This window comes from Equus przewalskii, chromosome 19 (genome assembly GCF_037783145.1).
Source record: "Equus przewalskii isolate Varuska chromosome 19, EquPr2, whole genome shotgun sequence".
Lineage (NCBI taxonomy): Eukaryota > Metazoa > Chordata > Mammalia > Perissodactyla > Equidae > Equus > Equus przewalskii.
In genome coordinates, this window is record NC_091849.1 from 7,588,494 (window position 1) to 7,605,104 (window position 16,611).

Here is a 16,611-nt window from a genome sequence, read left to right on the forward strand (position 1 = left end):
TCAAGGGAAGAAAAAATATTTTAGATGGTAACCATTGAAATGTTAAATTTGTTTTTGCATGAAATAGTTCTTCAGCTATAACCTGTAAGCAGCTATTCAGATGAACAAATGTTTGGGAGTATAATTAAAACTGGTTATTGATCAGATAGCTGGGCCCTCAAAAAAACTGTAAGAGAACATGAGATATAAAGAAATTGGTTTCACTTTTAAGTTCTGTAAAAAAAAATTAGAAAAATGTTAAATAATTGAAGTATATTCGTGTCAAAAATTTTCCAAAAAAATAACAAAATAGATTTAAAAGCATTTTGGTGATGTATATGGACTCATTCATCAGTGAGAAATTTTAGGTTCAAACTAAGAAAAAGAAGATTCCTCCCTTCTTGGGCCCCCACCCCCTCTTTTTTTTTTTTTTTTTATTGTACGTGGATCCTGTTAACAGAACTTTGCCTTTTCACTCCTATCGGGTTTAGTACAGTTCATGCGCAGGTTTCAGTAAACATTAACTACTTTTATCAGGGCTTGCAGTGTGCTGAATGGTTAGCAAAGAGAGTGTACTGCAAGAGACAGATGAAAATGAGAGAGTCCAAGGTCACATGGACGTTGAATTTTTTTTTTAATTATTGAGAACTTAGAGAAAAGACACCAAGTTTCACGCTTTAAGTATCTTCTCTTTGGTCATGTGGGCCTAAGACAAGGTTACTTTGCCTCGGCTTTCTATGTACTAGGGTTAAAACAGAGTTCTTCAGATGCTGCTTCTGAATGGCAAGGCACAAGTGATTTTAAAACATTGTTTTTTCTTTCCTTTCATTAAAAAAAAGTCTCAGCTTTATTCAGGGCCTCCTTCTAGGATGAAAGGTTCTCAGGTCCCAAAAAAGAACTACTGTAACTTTTCTTATGGTTTCTCTGAAAATCTCTTTCAGTTTTATAGGGATTTCCTTTTTTTCCTTTCTCAGATTATCTGGGATTGCCCTCTGATAACCAATTTCGTTTCTGGAGTCAGCACAGTCGGTCAGAAACCAAGGGCTAGAATGAAATATTGCCAAATACAGAATAAACATGCTTGTTTGGGAAATCATGTAATATTCTAAAACTTTCGCCTCTGTGTATCCTTTTCGAAAATAGGAATGTGATTTGTGCTCCTTTTTAGTTAAAGGACATGCAAGTTTTACAATTGCTGACTCACAATAAAAATTACCCTCTTCCCGCCCTTAACGCCGTCTGTGTGGCAGCCCTCGAAGTTCGCACGGGGCGCCGTGTCTGCGTCTGCCCTGGCGACCATGCCGCCAGCCCTGAAGGGCAGAGCTGCGACGAGGGAACTTGGCCCGCGCCTTAGGTCGTGTCCCTTCCCTGGAAGCCCTGCACTGAGGCGGTCGGGATGGATTTGGTCCGAGCCGCGGGCTCAGGGGTGGCCGGCCGGGCCCGGGGAGACCGCCGGGGCGGAGGGCGGCCTGGGCACGCTGGCCCTTGCCCAGGGTCGAGGAGCCTTTGTGCATAGGAGAGGCCGTCTAAGCAGAAGTGCCTTCGCACTGATGGAAGCGCGTCAGCTGCTGGCCCGGGGGACTCGCCCGTGCCCTTCCTCGCCGCGCGCTGCGACCGGGAAGCGAGCGGCCGTCGGCCAGGCCTGCCGGGGTCGGGGGGGGCGCTGGTCCAGCCGGGGCCCTCTCGGGCTGCCCGCCCCATCTCGGCACCCGCGCTGGGCGGCCCCGTGAGCGGGCAGCGGCGCCGTCAGTCAGGGCGGCGGGCGCCGATTGGCCGGCCGCCGACGGGGGCGGGGCGGGGGCGGGGCTCGAGGCTGGCCTCCGGGTGGGCTGCGCCGGCGGCTCTTCCTAGAAGACCTTGATGCGTTCTTCTCAGCTGGCGGCGGCTGAGCGGCGACGTAAAGAACCGCCGGAGATTTGCGAAGAGCCCGTTTAGTAATTGAGCTAGTTTTTAAAAAGTGAATTCGTCTCAGGGAGAGATTAGGAAATGTATGTGTCCCGAGCGCCGTCCTCCCCCTCCTTTTTGGGGGGGGGGGCGGCTGCTGTGAGGCCAGTTAGCCTGTGCCCACTTGGAAAGTTTCCGAGGTTTTGCATAGGCGTGAGCTTGCCCGGCCGCCTTCTGTCTGTATTTCCCAGAATAAGTCCGCGTTAGAACCGCGGATGTACCTGATGGCTGTTAAGGAGCTAGGAAATCCTCCTCAGAGCCCTTGTACAGGGAGGAGGGGCTGGAAGGAAGAGGGATGGGGGAGGAGACGAGGATGCAGGCAGGACCGTTCTGGTCCTTTCTGTGCGCTCCCGCAGTCTTGGGCGGCGTTCTGAAACGACCCGCCTTTTGAGAAAGGAGGCAGCGGGCCAGAGAGAACCGAGCCCGGCCGGGGCGTCGGGCCGGGAGTCCCCGCGCTGCCCACGGGGCTGCAGCTGCAGCTGCGCCTCTCCTGGAGGGCGGCGTCTCCCCGGTCCCCTCCGGAGCAGGGTGCTGATAGTCATACCGAGCCCTCGTCTGGCACGCGGTTCTTGGTGGTGTGTACTTCAAGTACGTGACCAGTGAGCACGACAGCTTGTGGGGTCGCCATCAGCCTCTCTTGTGCCACCGGGGCGCCGGCGGAGTGTGCCCTGGCCTCCCCGGCAGGCCCCGCTCTGGGAGCTGGCCCTGGATGGTGCACGTGGCTCCTGCCCACCCGCGTCGCGTGGCCTGCTCTCTGAACCGGGGGCCCCGCCGCCTGCGCGGGAGACTTCGCCCCCGCCCTATGAGCGTCGTAGGCCAGCTCCAGTGGCGTCCATCGCACAGTCCCTCCACTTTGTGACTTGCTTCATTTTTGGTGTGCCTTCTCTGGTAATCAGTTTTTGCTGAGCCATAGCGTCCAAAACAGTGATGCTTGAGCGGGGGAAAAACGTTCCCCTGACACACGTGCCTGGCACACTCGAGGAGACTCACATTCAGTAGGCCTGTTGTAAGGCTGGCGTTTGTCCAGTCGAAAAAGCTTCCCTGGCGATTCTAATGAATACCCCTAATCTTTCAAAACTGTATGTATAAACAGGTTACTTGTACATTTATGTCTGATGAGACGAATACGTTTGAGTTACTGGAGATTTTTTTGAAAAGAGAGTTAGGAAACGATGCCTTAAAATTCTCCCATCTGATGCTTGTTGCAACCTCGAGTTTCCTATTAAGCGAGGAATTGTGGTACCTGTGCTAGAACCCTGATGGGCCGTCTGCACGGGCAGGTGTAAATGCCACTAATTAATTTTTTAAGAAATCGGCACTCTGACAGAATTATCAGGGATGCTGAGTAGCTGGTACCAGATGTTTCTTTTGTTAAGGCCGTGGAGAGGTTATGTCACGGGGAATAAGGCTATGGACATTTAATCCTTGGTCTGAGGCTGTGGATTTGGGGATGCTGAATATTTTCTTTAAAAAGGGTTGGGCAGGGTGTATGTTCTGGTTTTTAGTCAGCCTTTCCCCCTACACAGCTCTTGCAGTATTATCGAACGTGGAGGTGTTTACTCAATTATCATCAGGCCCAGCTCCTGTTAGGAGACGGTAAATGGTGCTTGAGGCCTCTTTATCTAGACTCTCTTGCTCACCATTTTGCCACAGCTGAAGGGACAGTCTGTGCCTCTAACTGAATTCAGTCCTTTTTTACTCCTTTACTGTGGAACAACAGGAAAGTCGACCGCTCATCATTTCGTGTGCAGACTTTACAGCCTCTGAACAGCCTCTGCTTTTGCAGTTTATGAATGCACCATTTGTTGTTTCGAGCACAACTGTTAGATACAACTGGCATTGCAGCCCACTCTGCCTGTGACCAGAGTACATCACTGCCGCCTTTTTTTTCCTTTTTTTTTTTTTTTTTGTTTCTACATAGGCCAGATTTTTGCTTTAAATACCACCATTTTGTCCACACTATAGTTTCTTTGACCTAACTTAATTTTTGAAATGTAGGTTTCAGAAATGAGTTTTAACTTGCTCAAGCTGTTAGTACAGGGGTTCTAAATAAGTGTGTTTTACTTTATTAAAGAAGATTATTTTTGTGGCTTGGTTTTGCATACATGTTTTTTAAAAAATAATCTCAAAGAAGCATGGTGACTTTGAAATTTTATTTTAAATTGTGTTGCAGTTAGAAAGTTTTGTCTTTTCCTGGGGCATTATATTTCCTTCTTTTTAAGCTTTACACACAATCTCTTTGTCACCAAGTATTGCTAGGTATTGTCTTCAGTCTAGAGTTTAAAGGAAGCTATCAAAACTTTTAATGTGGTTTTCTAGAGTATTTTGAATATCATCATTACAAATAACAATTTATCATTATTTTCTCCTCTTGAAAAAGGGTCCTATCCAAGAATGATACCATTAACGTTAAAAAATTTTCACTTCTGGCTTTTTTTTTTGTTTCTCCTATATATTCTTGGGCCTTGTAATTATATATATTATATCTATATATACCTTGACATTATTCCTTCTTTACATTTTATTTAATCGTGTTTTAGTCAAAAGAGTGTATTAACATTTTTCTGCTGTGTTTTACATGTTCGACACCTGCACAAAATTGTTATTTCTGTTTTTAGGCCTTGCTCTGGCTAAGGAGACATATTTCTGTTAAAACAGCAGTAAACATCCTATAACAACTAACTCTACAAGACTCGGCATCCTGGAGCTTCCAAAAATGAAATAGTCATTTGCTGAATGTGCAGCAACTTTTCTGTATTTGAATTTTAAAGTAGATATTTGGGTTTCAAGAAATGTATTTATTTGTTGTCTTTCAAAGAAGTTATGCAGGCCTAGGGTTACATTTACATTTTTGTTAAGATTGTGACATACAAACGTGTTTAAGGAAAAAAGTGTAATCTTTTGTGAGATTCATCCTTTCCTTTTCGTCTCACTGTTTAGAGGGGGCAATCTGCCTTTCTGTGAAGATTAAGTCTTCCACGACCTGAAGAGTCCTTCAGGTTGATGTAAAGACTAAACGGCTACAAACAACTTCACTAGAAAGGGAGCCCCGGTTTTACTGCTTCCAAGAGCAGTTTTCTCAAGCTGGAGTCTGCTCTTAACTTTTAGAGCACATTTTCCATACACGGTCCTGCATTTTCACGCTTGGTTTTGAGCTGCACCTTTAAGGTGGGTAAACTCTCATTGGACCTTTCTCCCTTTACCGTAGTTTCTTGGCTGCTCATCTCATGTGATTAATATGTGTGTTGCTTAAAATGGCAAGTGAAACATCACCAGGTATTTTCACCAGGTAGAAACTGCTTTTCCTGTGTCAAAACAACCAGTGTGGCTTAGTTGATGCTCCTGTTGCTAAGCAGGTAAATTTCTGGTCTGCAGGTTGTCTGTTAACCCCGTAAATGCCTAATGTCAAGCAAAAAACATCAAGAGGAAGAAAAATCCCAGCAACTTGATGCTTTCTTCTTACATAGTGCTTCGTTCAAGTGCATGAAACTGGGCCTACCTCATCCTAACATTGACTTACCTAAATCGGAGGATTTACATATTTTCAGGGGGAAGAGGAGGGTTAGGAGCTGCAGAGGGCTGGGAAGTTGGTAGTTTACAGTGAGACAACAGTCCAGGGAGCTGTTAGTGAAGAGCTCATGCTATATGGTGAAAATTGTGCGTTTGAGTTCAGTTAGTAATGGGCTAGCGTTTTTCTTTGAGACTTTTCTCTACAAGTCTGCCTTAAATTGCACTATGGCTGTGGGGAAGACATGAGGAAAGAAAGGGGTTGCTGTTTGCATCCATTTGCCAGAAAGGAGTTAACAGAACATACCGCAGAACAGGTTGGGCAAGACTGTTAAAGCCAGTGATGAAGCCTTTCTCTCCCCCTCTCTTCACCTCCCCTCCCCCCTTCCCACTTTCCTCTCCCAGGAGTAAAACATCTTCAGACTGTCCCCTGCTCCCCCAGTCCCTCTCCCCACTTTGGTGTCTGACGTTCCTTCTCCGTGGCAGAACACTTGATGTGATGAAAATACTTTGTGGAGACGAGAGAGCCTGTGCGAGAGGCCTCAGCCTTGCCAGCTGTTTCTTGAGAAATCGATGGCGTGCTTGTCCTTGCCCTTCGTCATGTAACATAGGCCCCATTCAGCAGAGACATTCTTCACTGTGCAGTTATGCCTCTGTGGGCCTGTGGGGTGGATGGCCTGTGGGGGTGGGGAGTGGGAGGGGAGGAGGCGAGGTTAGGATGGAGACATGGAGGGCAGTGAGGGGGAGTCCCTCACTCTGAGTGCCAGCATGTCATGAGACCGTTGCTTCTTGAAGCTTCCGAAGTTAGCTTGGGCTTAGGGAATATCTTATGGCCATAAATGCAGAGAAAGCAAGCTCTTTCAAAGCCAGTTCTGGTCTGATATAAGTTCTGCGTGGTGTTTGTGTCTAATCCCTCTGTAAACATACCATATATAGTCATGCTTGAGCACACTATAACACATTGCAGGGAACTCTCCTAATGCACAGATCCTCCGGCGCTTAGAAGCCAACTCGGGCTATTTCTGGTGTGTCATGGCTTGCTTTTTTCTTTTTTGGAAGGAGGGGGAAGGGGCTTTTTCCTTTCCATCTTCACACTGTTTGAAACATGTTTCTGATCCTAGTGTGTCTGGCACTCTGAAAACTAAAGAAACTACTGTCACGTGAAAAGAAACTGAATTCTCTTTTTACATCTGTTTTAGAATAAAAACCTTGTTTCTCTTAGTGTCTTTCACACCACATGCGTTTTGTGTTTTATGGTCCCCGGTCTTCAACTGTTTGTTTTTGGAGCATCTTTTAATACTGTGAGGGTGAGCTCTGCTCTGTACCGTGCATTGTTGGTGGCCAGTGGAGAAGTGGCTTTTGTATACCCCTCTGTTTCCTCTCTGATCCTCCCTGAGCTGTCGTCGTGTGTTTACAACACTCCACCTTCGGATTGCCAGGGCAGAACACGCAGCTCTCTGCAGAACTGATGGCAGCCGTTTTCCACTTGGCAGGCCTGGGTCTGTGGAGTGGAGAGGAGACAGTAATAAGAAAGAAATGCAGTTGTTTTTTTTTTTCTTGGAATACCTAGGATACAGCTTGTTGGAGTGAGCAGCGGGAGGCATTTGTGGTTCAGATAAGCGACTTCTTCCTTTTCCTCCTCTTATTTTCTTTTCCTTCTTTCCCTGCTTCCTCCAAAGGCTATTGCTTTTATTCTTAGGCCACGTGTATAGGTAACCCGTGAAGAAAAAGTGGTTTGCGACGCTGGGATATTTGGGTATCACATAAAGAGACAAGATGGGCACTTTCTTTGCTTTGTTTTTTCATTGGCCTCATCAGAGTGAATTATATCTGACTGTGTGACAGTTAATTGTACCATCCTTCCCTTTTCTTAAGCTGATAAGCCCCTTTCTGTCTGCCTTCATCAAGCTTCTTTGTTTGAGAAGTTCCTAATGCAGTAGAAGAACAAAGTGACAGTTTTCTTATTTACTGAAGTCTCTAAAGCACGTTCATTATGCTCTTTATCATATCTTTTTTAGAACTTTCTTCCTTTAACTTATATAATTGAATCATTCCAAGTAGTACAAGTGACTGATAAGTTAAAACTTCCTTAAAAATACCAATGAGTCCAGAAAAGAAAAATTAAATTTTTTTAGGCTATGTGTATTCATTTCAAACTATTAACAGTGTTTGATAGATGGTGTTCAGAGTAAGACACTGGGTACTGCCAGAGTGTCATTTACAAGTTTGGACACAGCAATTGATTAGTATTCAGTTGACTCAAAAGTAATATATCACTTATGTGGAGGTCACTGATTTCGAATTCTTAGGTGCAGAATATTCATGTGAGGGAGGGAGAACCAGCAGGGTGTGTGTTGGGGGGGTTGGGCGGGGCAGCGCTGAGCATGTAAAATAAAGCTTTCAAAAACCAGACAGGAGTAGGAGGTCCTGGATCTGACACTCCTACCCCTGGTTACCATTGGGGGAAATGGGGCAAAGTGATCAAGGAGCCCTGTTATTTTTTGCAATTGCATGGGTACCCACCATGATCTCAGTTAAAAAAAAAGCGTGGCCAACTAAGGCCATGTGGTGTAGGGGCAAAACTGAAGTAGAAGGGACGTTACACTAGTTTCCGAAGGCACCTTGTGTAATAGTTGTTCATTGTAATGATCCTGAGTCATCACCCAAAAAGGTTAGATTAATCATACGTTGATTCACTATGCTCTGCTTAAGGAGATGGGGAAGTTTGAAAGATACTTTAGAATGATTTACACCCAGGAGTTTTATATGGAAAATTAATTTCTGAATACTTCCCCCTACAATTCCTCTCAGTGATGTGCAGCTGCTTTATGAGTTAACATGAAGTGTTAGAATAAACCTTCCAGTGTCTTCAGATATATACTAAAATATTATTTATTTTGTCCAGATTTGCAGGGAAAAAAGTGATTCGCTAACAGAGTCAAATGACGTCCAAATACCTCACTAGGTTATCTGTATTCCTAATGTGAGTTGTTCTTTCCCTTTTTTGGAGGTGAGGAAGATTGGCCTTGAACTAACATCTATTGCCAATTTTCCTCTTTTTGCTTGAGGAAGATTGTCACTGAGCTAATATCTGTGCTGGTCTTCCTCTATTTTATGTGGGATGCCGCGACAGCATGGCTTGACGAGTGGTGCTAGGTCTGTGCCTGGGATCCGAACCTGCAAACCCAAACACTACACCATTGGGCCGGCCCCTATTCTTTCATATTTTTAACTGACAAAATACACAAAATGTCATGGATTTTTAAAAGCAGGTGATAAGAGAAGACCCAACAAATCATGGATACCCTGGGAGACACAGTCTCTGTAGAAAAGGAGTTCCAAGCTTAAAGGAAGCCTTAGAAAACTTAAATATTTAACAAATTAACTTTAAACCATCAAATGACAAATGGAAGGAAGGAGTGGATTTTTACCCCTCGTCTCAACTATAGGCTCATTCTAAGAACCTTAGAATTTAGAGCTGGAAGGGACTTTCTAGGTCACTTGGTCTGTTTTTGTGAGTTTGCCTTCATTTTACTCCATATTCTTCCACAATTCATGTGTGTGTCCATGTCACCTGGAGTAGTGTCCATGTGGCTTTTTTGGCTGTGAGGAATAATCTTAAATTGAAAAATTAAATGTGCTTACTCAGCAGAGACTGTTATATTTTTTAGGTTATTTGTTAATTTTATTCTTCTCAGTATCTCCATTTTACAAATGAAGACCCCCATCGCATTCCATGGTGGTGGTACACCAAAATCTCTCTTGGCATTGCTAAGTATTTTTTGACATTTTTGTGGAAATCCTGGGGTTGAAACTCTCCTGGGTAGCTAATACTTACTGATGGTTCTCAGGCATTTTGATTTTATCTGTTTAAATATCAAGCATTTCGGGGCCTAAGTTTATTAATCATACTCATAGATGTGTTTTAAATACTCACATATTAGCTTATAACAGTATGAGATTTGTTTAAGTCTTTTGTGCACTTTCTTGCTGTAATGCATTGTTAACATATGAATAAGGGTGGTATAAACTTCTGCTCCTGATTCAAGTAGGGTGTGTGTGTGTGTGTGTTTTAACTAAGAGAAATCGTTCCCTTTGAAAGTGTAATTAGTTTTGAAATTTGTCTTCTGAATATCTTTGGAAACTATACCTCCTGATTGCCATGCTGAAGGTGGAAAGTATTCCCTTATGGTTAGATGTTTGTGACTGTCAGGAAAGGAAAATGTATATGAATTGCATATAAGAAATATGAATTACTTCTCTGGATGTTAGATGCTCACAGCACATGGAAAAGTAATAAAAACCACTGCTTCCCAGGAAGCAAGGAGCAAGTCTTCATGCTGACTTCTTAGGGTGGGGACAGCACAGAGAGGGCTTGCAGGAGGGATGTGGCAAAGGGTGCAAGGGTTTGTGTCTCATTCTGTGTGAAGCGATTGTAGCTTCCTGCTCTGGCTCTGTTTGAGATGATGTGCTTGCAGCATCCACTGGGTAGGCGGGCCTCAAGGACAACTGTTGAGAGATTGGGGTGGTGGAGCTGGAGGTGCAGGGGAGGGAAACACCCAGGCATGGATTGGAACAGCTGCTGGCTGCCTGGAGATCAGCCTCCATGAATCATAGGCACAGAGAATTCATCTGTGTGACTGGTGGCCAAACGTGAAGAAGGAAGGGAGCATGCTTTCAGTTAATACTCTGATGCCCCCAGAGCACTTTAAAGGCATGGCAGAAATTTGTTGGGCAGTTATTAGCATCTCAGTCCATAGCATTCATTGTTTGTTTAAAACCTTTTCCCCCTTCAACTAATCTTAATCTTTTATTTAAAGTAAATGCTGTCAGTCTGCTTTAAAAGCTGACTGAAATGGCTTTTACTGGACATTGCCTTATTTATAAGGGGTGGAGTTGAGACTCAAGGAGAAGAATTTGATCAATTGATTTAAGGTTGTTGGAGGATTGAAATGTTACTTGATTGCTGGTCTTATCCAGGATTTTGAGATTTCAAGGAAAAGTGGACAATGCCTGCTTTTATCCGAGGGATTTCAGCAGTCATATGATCTGCAAACCAGCCCCCAGGAGCAGCAAGTGCAGGCAGTCTCTGTGCTGAGGAGTCCATGGAGAGAAGGAACTTCAGAGTGCGTGGGATATGCTGGTTTGGGAGTCATTTAGCCAAGAACTGATTTTGGTCATGGCCTTAGGTCTGCATAAAAGTTGCACATTGCAGGGACATGACATTTCTGTGGCCTAAGATTTATTTGGATGCAAGTTGGAGGAGGCAGCAGCAGTGAGAGCAAAGATGAGCAGCTGTGCTGATGAGTGCACTGCAATTCCCTGCTCTAGGAGAAGGTGGCCGGCCCGGCTAGGCGAGGGAATAGAGAGAACCATCTTGTTAAGCTCTCAAATAAATTCCTGACATGTGGACATGTGTAGAAGTCTGCAGACTCTCTTATGCTCTTTGGGCATAAGTAAATGGAAGGGAGCTTTTGGCTTTATAAAGCATAATGTTTATAAACTCCCAGGAATTTTACTTTATAGCTTGATTCTCTCATTATGAACATAAGTATGGAAGAAATGAACTGAGCAAGTTAGATTACAAAAATCACACGAGGTCACTTTTGTATGGATTTCGTTTTCTAAATGTGGATATTGCTATTACATTTCTCTTGCAGAATCACACACAATGACTCTGATTTGAGGATACATTATGAGTGTTGTAAAATGAACTTGCTAAATAACGGAGTTATCAGGGGCCTTACAGGAGAGTACTAGCAAGATGTGATGCTGAGTTTCTTTAGCTCTGTGATTTTTTTTTCCTGCTTTTTCTCCCCAAACCCCCCCCCCCAGTACTTAGTTGTATATTTTTTTGTTGTTGTGGGTCCTTCTAGTTGTAGCATGTGGGACGTGGCCTCAGTGTGGCCTAACAAGTGGTACCATGTCCACGCCCGGGATCCCAATCCGCGAAACCCTGGGCCGCCAAAGTAGAGCGTGCGAACTTAACGACTCAGCCACGGGGCCGGCCCCAGCTCTGTGATTATTAATAAACCCAGCTATTATCTGATTGCTCATTATTCCTGTTATCTCTGGTATCCTGAGAAAATGTGCCCTAGTGATAGCTGCTTAATGAAAAGTAAAGAAGTAGCCTTGTTTTAGTCTGTACAGGGAGACTTCATTGGTCTCCGTAATGTCTTAAAGGTAGTATGTCATATGAGTTTTTTGAAAATAGAAATGTTTAGTTTTTCAAGTTTTCTTTTTTTTTGATGATTTTTTTCATGTCTCCTGAAAGAAATGAAAAAAGAAAAAAATCCACTCACCAAAAAAACCCAATAGCTGAATAGCTATAAAACGTATTAGAGAAATTCAGCTTTTAGCATGGGGGCCTTTTTATTATTTTCAACTCTGATTTTACAGCTGAGTTAGAATATGTGACCAAATGCATCACGTGAATGTTTACTTTTTTTTTTTCTTTTTGGCCACATTGAAGTACCTAAAGAGATGGAATGTGACACACCCAGAGAATGAGGCGCTCAAGGGGCCTAGGAACTTGAGAAGGCCAGAAGCAGCGGGATCCCTTCTTGTCAACCTGAGCTTTGTCAGTGCTAATTGGGGAGGAGAGAGCTGCTGAACTCCTTTGGAGATGAGTTTTCAAATGTGTGTGTGTGTGTGTTTGTGTGTACACAAAGGGCTTGTTCTCCTGCCCTCTGTAGAAAGAGTTAGGGAGAATTCCAACAAGAAATTCCCCCACCCTTGAGATTGTTGTAGGTCCCACTCACCTCAAGTCCTCCTCATAGAGGGCCCTCCAGAGAAGTGCTGTTTTGTTCTAGAGACCAGAAAGGACCTATGTGATTCTAGCACATATTTCTAAATGCTGTCTACCTAGTTCTTTTAATTTTGTGTATTTCATACATTTCTAGTTTGTTGTTGAGTTGTTCTAGATTACAGTTTGTTTTGGCTGTCTGTGTGTTGGGGGGGTGGTGGTAATTTTTGTGGGAGGAGAATCTTTATTATGCTTAATTCCATATAGTCTGGAAGGTAGTATACTGTGGACAGCTCATTACCTGCATGTCTCACAGCTCTCTGGTATAGCTCCCTTCCAAGCAGTGACCCAGGGATCCAGGCTGCCCTTATCCTATATCTGCTTCCAGATTGCCACAGTAAGGAAAGAGCTAGCAGGTCACACGTCAGCTTTTAAAAGCTTCAGCCTGGAATTAAGTCACATCATCTTGGCTCACAGCCCTTGGCCAGAACTTTTCATGTGGTCTGCCACATGCAGAGGTATAGGGGTGCTACACAGTGTGGAAGAACATATGGATATTCTCTGAGCAGCAAACCTCTTTGCCATGGGCATATTTGCTACTCTCCTTTCTAATTTTATCTCCTTAAGGCTCACTGTACACATTTGGGTAAGGCTTAGGCTTGAAGCATAGAACATAAGGAGTTAACTGTTCCACAGAGCAGTAGTTATCAAAGTGTGATCCCCAGACCAGCAGCATCCACATCACCTGGGAACTTGTTAGAAACACAGATTCCTAGGACCCGCCCCAGACCTTCTAAATCAGAAACTCTGGAGATGGAGCCTAGAAAGCTTTTGTAGTAAGCTCTCTAGATGCATGCTAAAGTTGGAGAACCACTGCCCTGGATGAATGGAGTGTCTTTAGCACCTGTTGAACTGATCATTAGTGAATCAACCCTGAAATGCCGATATGCACTTGCCAGTATATTTGTGCAGTAATCATATGGTCGCTTGTGAACACAGATATGATAGTAGGAAGCACTTAGGGAGTCTTCACTATATGTCCCAGACCGTGTTTAAGCACTTTACAGATTTAAGTCATCTGTTTTCTCACAGCAACCATACGAACTATGTATTATCATTGTCTCCATCTTACAGATAAGGAAACTGAGGCAGGGAGAGGTTCCATTAACTGTGTAAGGGCGATGCTGCAAGATCAAGCCACTCATCACAGCTGGACAGTGGAAGATGCAGGTTTTGAACCCGGGCAGTGTGGCTCCCAAGTCCACTCCTTAACTGCTCTGCAGCTCTGCTTACTGATCTGGTAACCCACCAGGTCATGTGGTACTTTTTAACTTTTTCCTGAATGGAGACAGTCTGTCAGAATTAGCAGGAAGTGTGGTGTGTTGGTGGCAGTTCACATTACGAGTTAAGCCGCCTCACTACCAGCTTCAGTCGTTGGTGGTTTACGTGTGTGATGGGCTGGCTATGGTATTGGTCAATCCTGGAGATGCGTGGCTAGACAGCAGTGGCCCAGTTATTTAAAACTGAACAATAAATAGAATAGGGTTGTTAAGGGTAGAATTAAGTTGCTAGTGGGAAGTGTTTCTCAGAGTGAGGTAGTTGTCACACCAGAAGAGCATTTTCTTCAGTTAACCTACGTGTAAGCTTCAAGCTTATGAGAGAAGCCCTGTTCTCGTCACCTTCCCTTTTGATTCTTAGGTCTTTCATGCTTCATCATCTGCCCTCTGAGACACTGATCTGAGGCCTGATTCCATGAGGTGGTCTGAAGAAGGTTTCTGTTAAGTTTTTATGAGCAGGACTTGAGTCTTAATAAAGAAAATGTGTTTTTCCTTCCAAGAAAATTGATAAAGTTCTCCCCCTTCCACAGAGTTAGACACAATCTAATCTTTTGAATTTTGGACTGATTTAAAAGCATTTCCAAATGACATTGAGAACTGCTTTTCAAGCAGTTCTGTTTCCTTGCGTCCTTTAAATTTTTTTAATTGTTAACTGCATTTTCTCTCTTCCAGGTGGGTCATTATTTGTTGCTGTTTGGGTGTACTTTGCTGGCCCATGCATCCCCTTGCCTTCTTTGTCTGTTGTGCTCAGCAGACTAGAACTGAGACAGCTCCTTGGCAGCTCTGTCCCGGACGGTACCAGCTTTGACTCTAGGTAGAGGATAAAGATAGCATCACCCCTTTCGGTTTTCATGTTGGCTGGGAACAGCTGCTACGCTTTGTATAGCTCTACACATAACATTTCATTCCAGAATTGCTGAAATTTTTAGTTTTCTGCAAGCCAGGGCTTAACCACGGGGTTTTCACATTCAGACTTAGAGTCTAGAATTTTCCTTTGAGAAACAGTTGCTTGTCTAGGAGTTTAGTAATTTAAGGGAATAGAGACGGTACAGGGGAGAGGAAGGAGGCTATTTGCACATGTTATTTGAAAGATCCAGTTCCTTCCTTTCCTCTCCCCTCATCACTTCCTTTCCCTTCATCACTTTAAATGGTTTAATTTGCTTAGGTGCGCTAACAGAGGTATAGATAATTGAAGTAAATCTTGAGTCAGATCTAAACAAAAGAAAGAACTGACCTAAAAAAGAGCAACTGAACTCACACTAATTGAATCACGGAGCCCTGTGCACAGATTTGCCCAGACCAGCCTACCCTGGAGAAAGGCGAGGACCCTTTGCTCTCGGTGGGCTCTATGCCTCCTAAGAACCAACTCCAGCACTTCCCTTGCGGATTTCCCAGCTGCATTCCTCACTGAGGCGCATCTGGGTTAGAGTTGCAAAGTTCAGCTTCAAAGAAAAAAAAATGTGAAAGCCATTTTGGGCTGGGTGTTTGGAAAACGTTTTCTCTTCTCTCGGAGACCTGGTGCCTTTGGTATTTGTAGATAGAATCTACTTGTTTACTGTTTAGGAGAGCAGCTACATGTGTGAATTGGGCATCTGTTGGAAGAAACGTAATAGGCTTGCCTCAAATAGCAGGAATAAAAGATGCAACCATTTGAAATAACACGGTTTTCCTCCCTTCTCCTAACCCAGCCATCCAGAGTAGGAAACAGGATGCCAGACTCACCCTGAGTAGGAGAGACTTACAGAGGGCCCCTTAGCTGCTTCCATGAGCCCATTCTTGTTCAAGAGCACCTTGAGATCACATGGTTATAAATACCTACACAAACTGAGGGCCCCCCTCTGTTAAGCGTCATCTTCCCTGGCTGCTGGGGAGGCCTTTATTTATCTCTGACTGCCACTGTGCTCCCTCCCACCAGCTCTCTAGGGTCCTTTGCTCCTTTTGTCTTCCTCCTACTCACAGCATAAGACCCGACTGCCTCTTTTCTTGATGTTACTAACCAGTAAAATATTGGAGTGCCTACTGTGTTGTCAAGATTAAGACCATCTAACTTTGAGCTTCCTTGAGCAATGCCTCAAATGTTCTTCTTTTTACTCTTTCATGTTTCCAGACTCAGAGAGTGATGCCCCTTCATTGCTAATGCTTTCACATTTATCTGGACACTCTCCTCCCTCCTGGAGACCTTATTCCTACCAGCCCTTATTCCTATCTCTGTGGCTTAAAATGGGTCTTCATTCTGGACCTTCTTATCTCTGAATTACATCAGCTCACCTGGCTTAGGCCTTACCTCCCTACAGAGGGAGGGATCAATCCCACGTGTACCCATTAGCCCCGATCTCCCACCCATATACTAATATCATAGCACTAAGACCTTCCCTTCTGAGTCCTCTCTCTTTCTTTACTTTCCAAGTGTTTAAAAAAGAAATTAGCCCAACCACTTACTGCTTAGCTCCCTCCAGTCTTTCCATTGTATATCCAGCCTGCTTCCAGGTCTCTGCAGGTCTTTGAAAGGTTTTGAGGTTTACCTGTCCCTCTCTATTCCCTTTGTTCCCATTTCTAGTCTCCCTCCCCTGCAGTACTATACCATGTTCAGACAAGTTTGCTTAAAACTCTGACATCATCCTCTCAGGCCTACACAGAGCTGACACCCCCTGCTGCCCCAGTCCCAGCTGTGCCAGCTCCCTGTGATTTGCCCCCATGCACCCTCTGTAAGCAGGACCTGGCCCCAGGGCTTCTGGTCTTTTCTGGGTATCAGCTCCTTGCAGCCTCTCTTCCACCTCTGATACCCCTCCAGTTACACATGCCAGTGTTTTTTTCTGGATTTAAAATTAGTATTGCATGGACAACATGTCATTCTCTTACCTTCCCGTGTTTTCTTCTTTTTTTTCCCTCACCTAGGTGGTGAGCTCTTGGAACTCCTCCCCCAACCCCCGGCCCTAAGACTAGTAGTACATCTATAGGACATGCATTTTTATCATGAAGAAGTATTTGAGGGCCTTAGGTAGAGTATTTCCCCCCCAAATCATTTGAAGGGAGAGTACAGGTCCAATTTGTTTATTTTTTCAGACAGGTGGTTTTAAAAAAAAAAAAACGAAACACAAA

At 44.2% G+C, this 16,611-nt stretch overlaps 1 protein-coding gene across 17 annotated transcripts in view; it reads left to right on the plus strand.

Annotated features, from left to right (window-relative positions):
- The window catches only part of RREB1 (ras responsive element binding protein 1), a 173,124-nt gene that overhangs the window by 70,400 nt on the left and 86,113 nt on the right, over window positions 1-16,611 (plus strand). Inside the window, exons 1-2 of one of the 17 annotated variants that reach the window (XM_070583990.1) lie at window positions 11,903-12,069; window positions 14,185-14,326. The exons of 15 other annotated variants lie outside the window; for them this stretch is intronic. The gene's annotated coding sequence lies outside the window, so the exon portion shown is untranslated. Of the gene's footprint in view, window positions 1-11,902; window positions 12,070-13,309; window positions 14,327-16,611 lie in introns of those variants that run through there. One more of the 17 variants, XM_070583988.1, reaches the window with a different exon arrangement.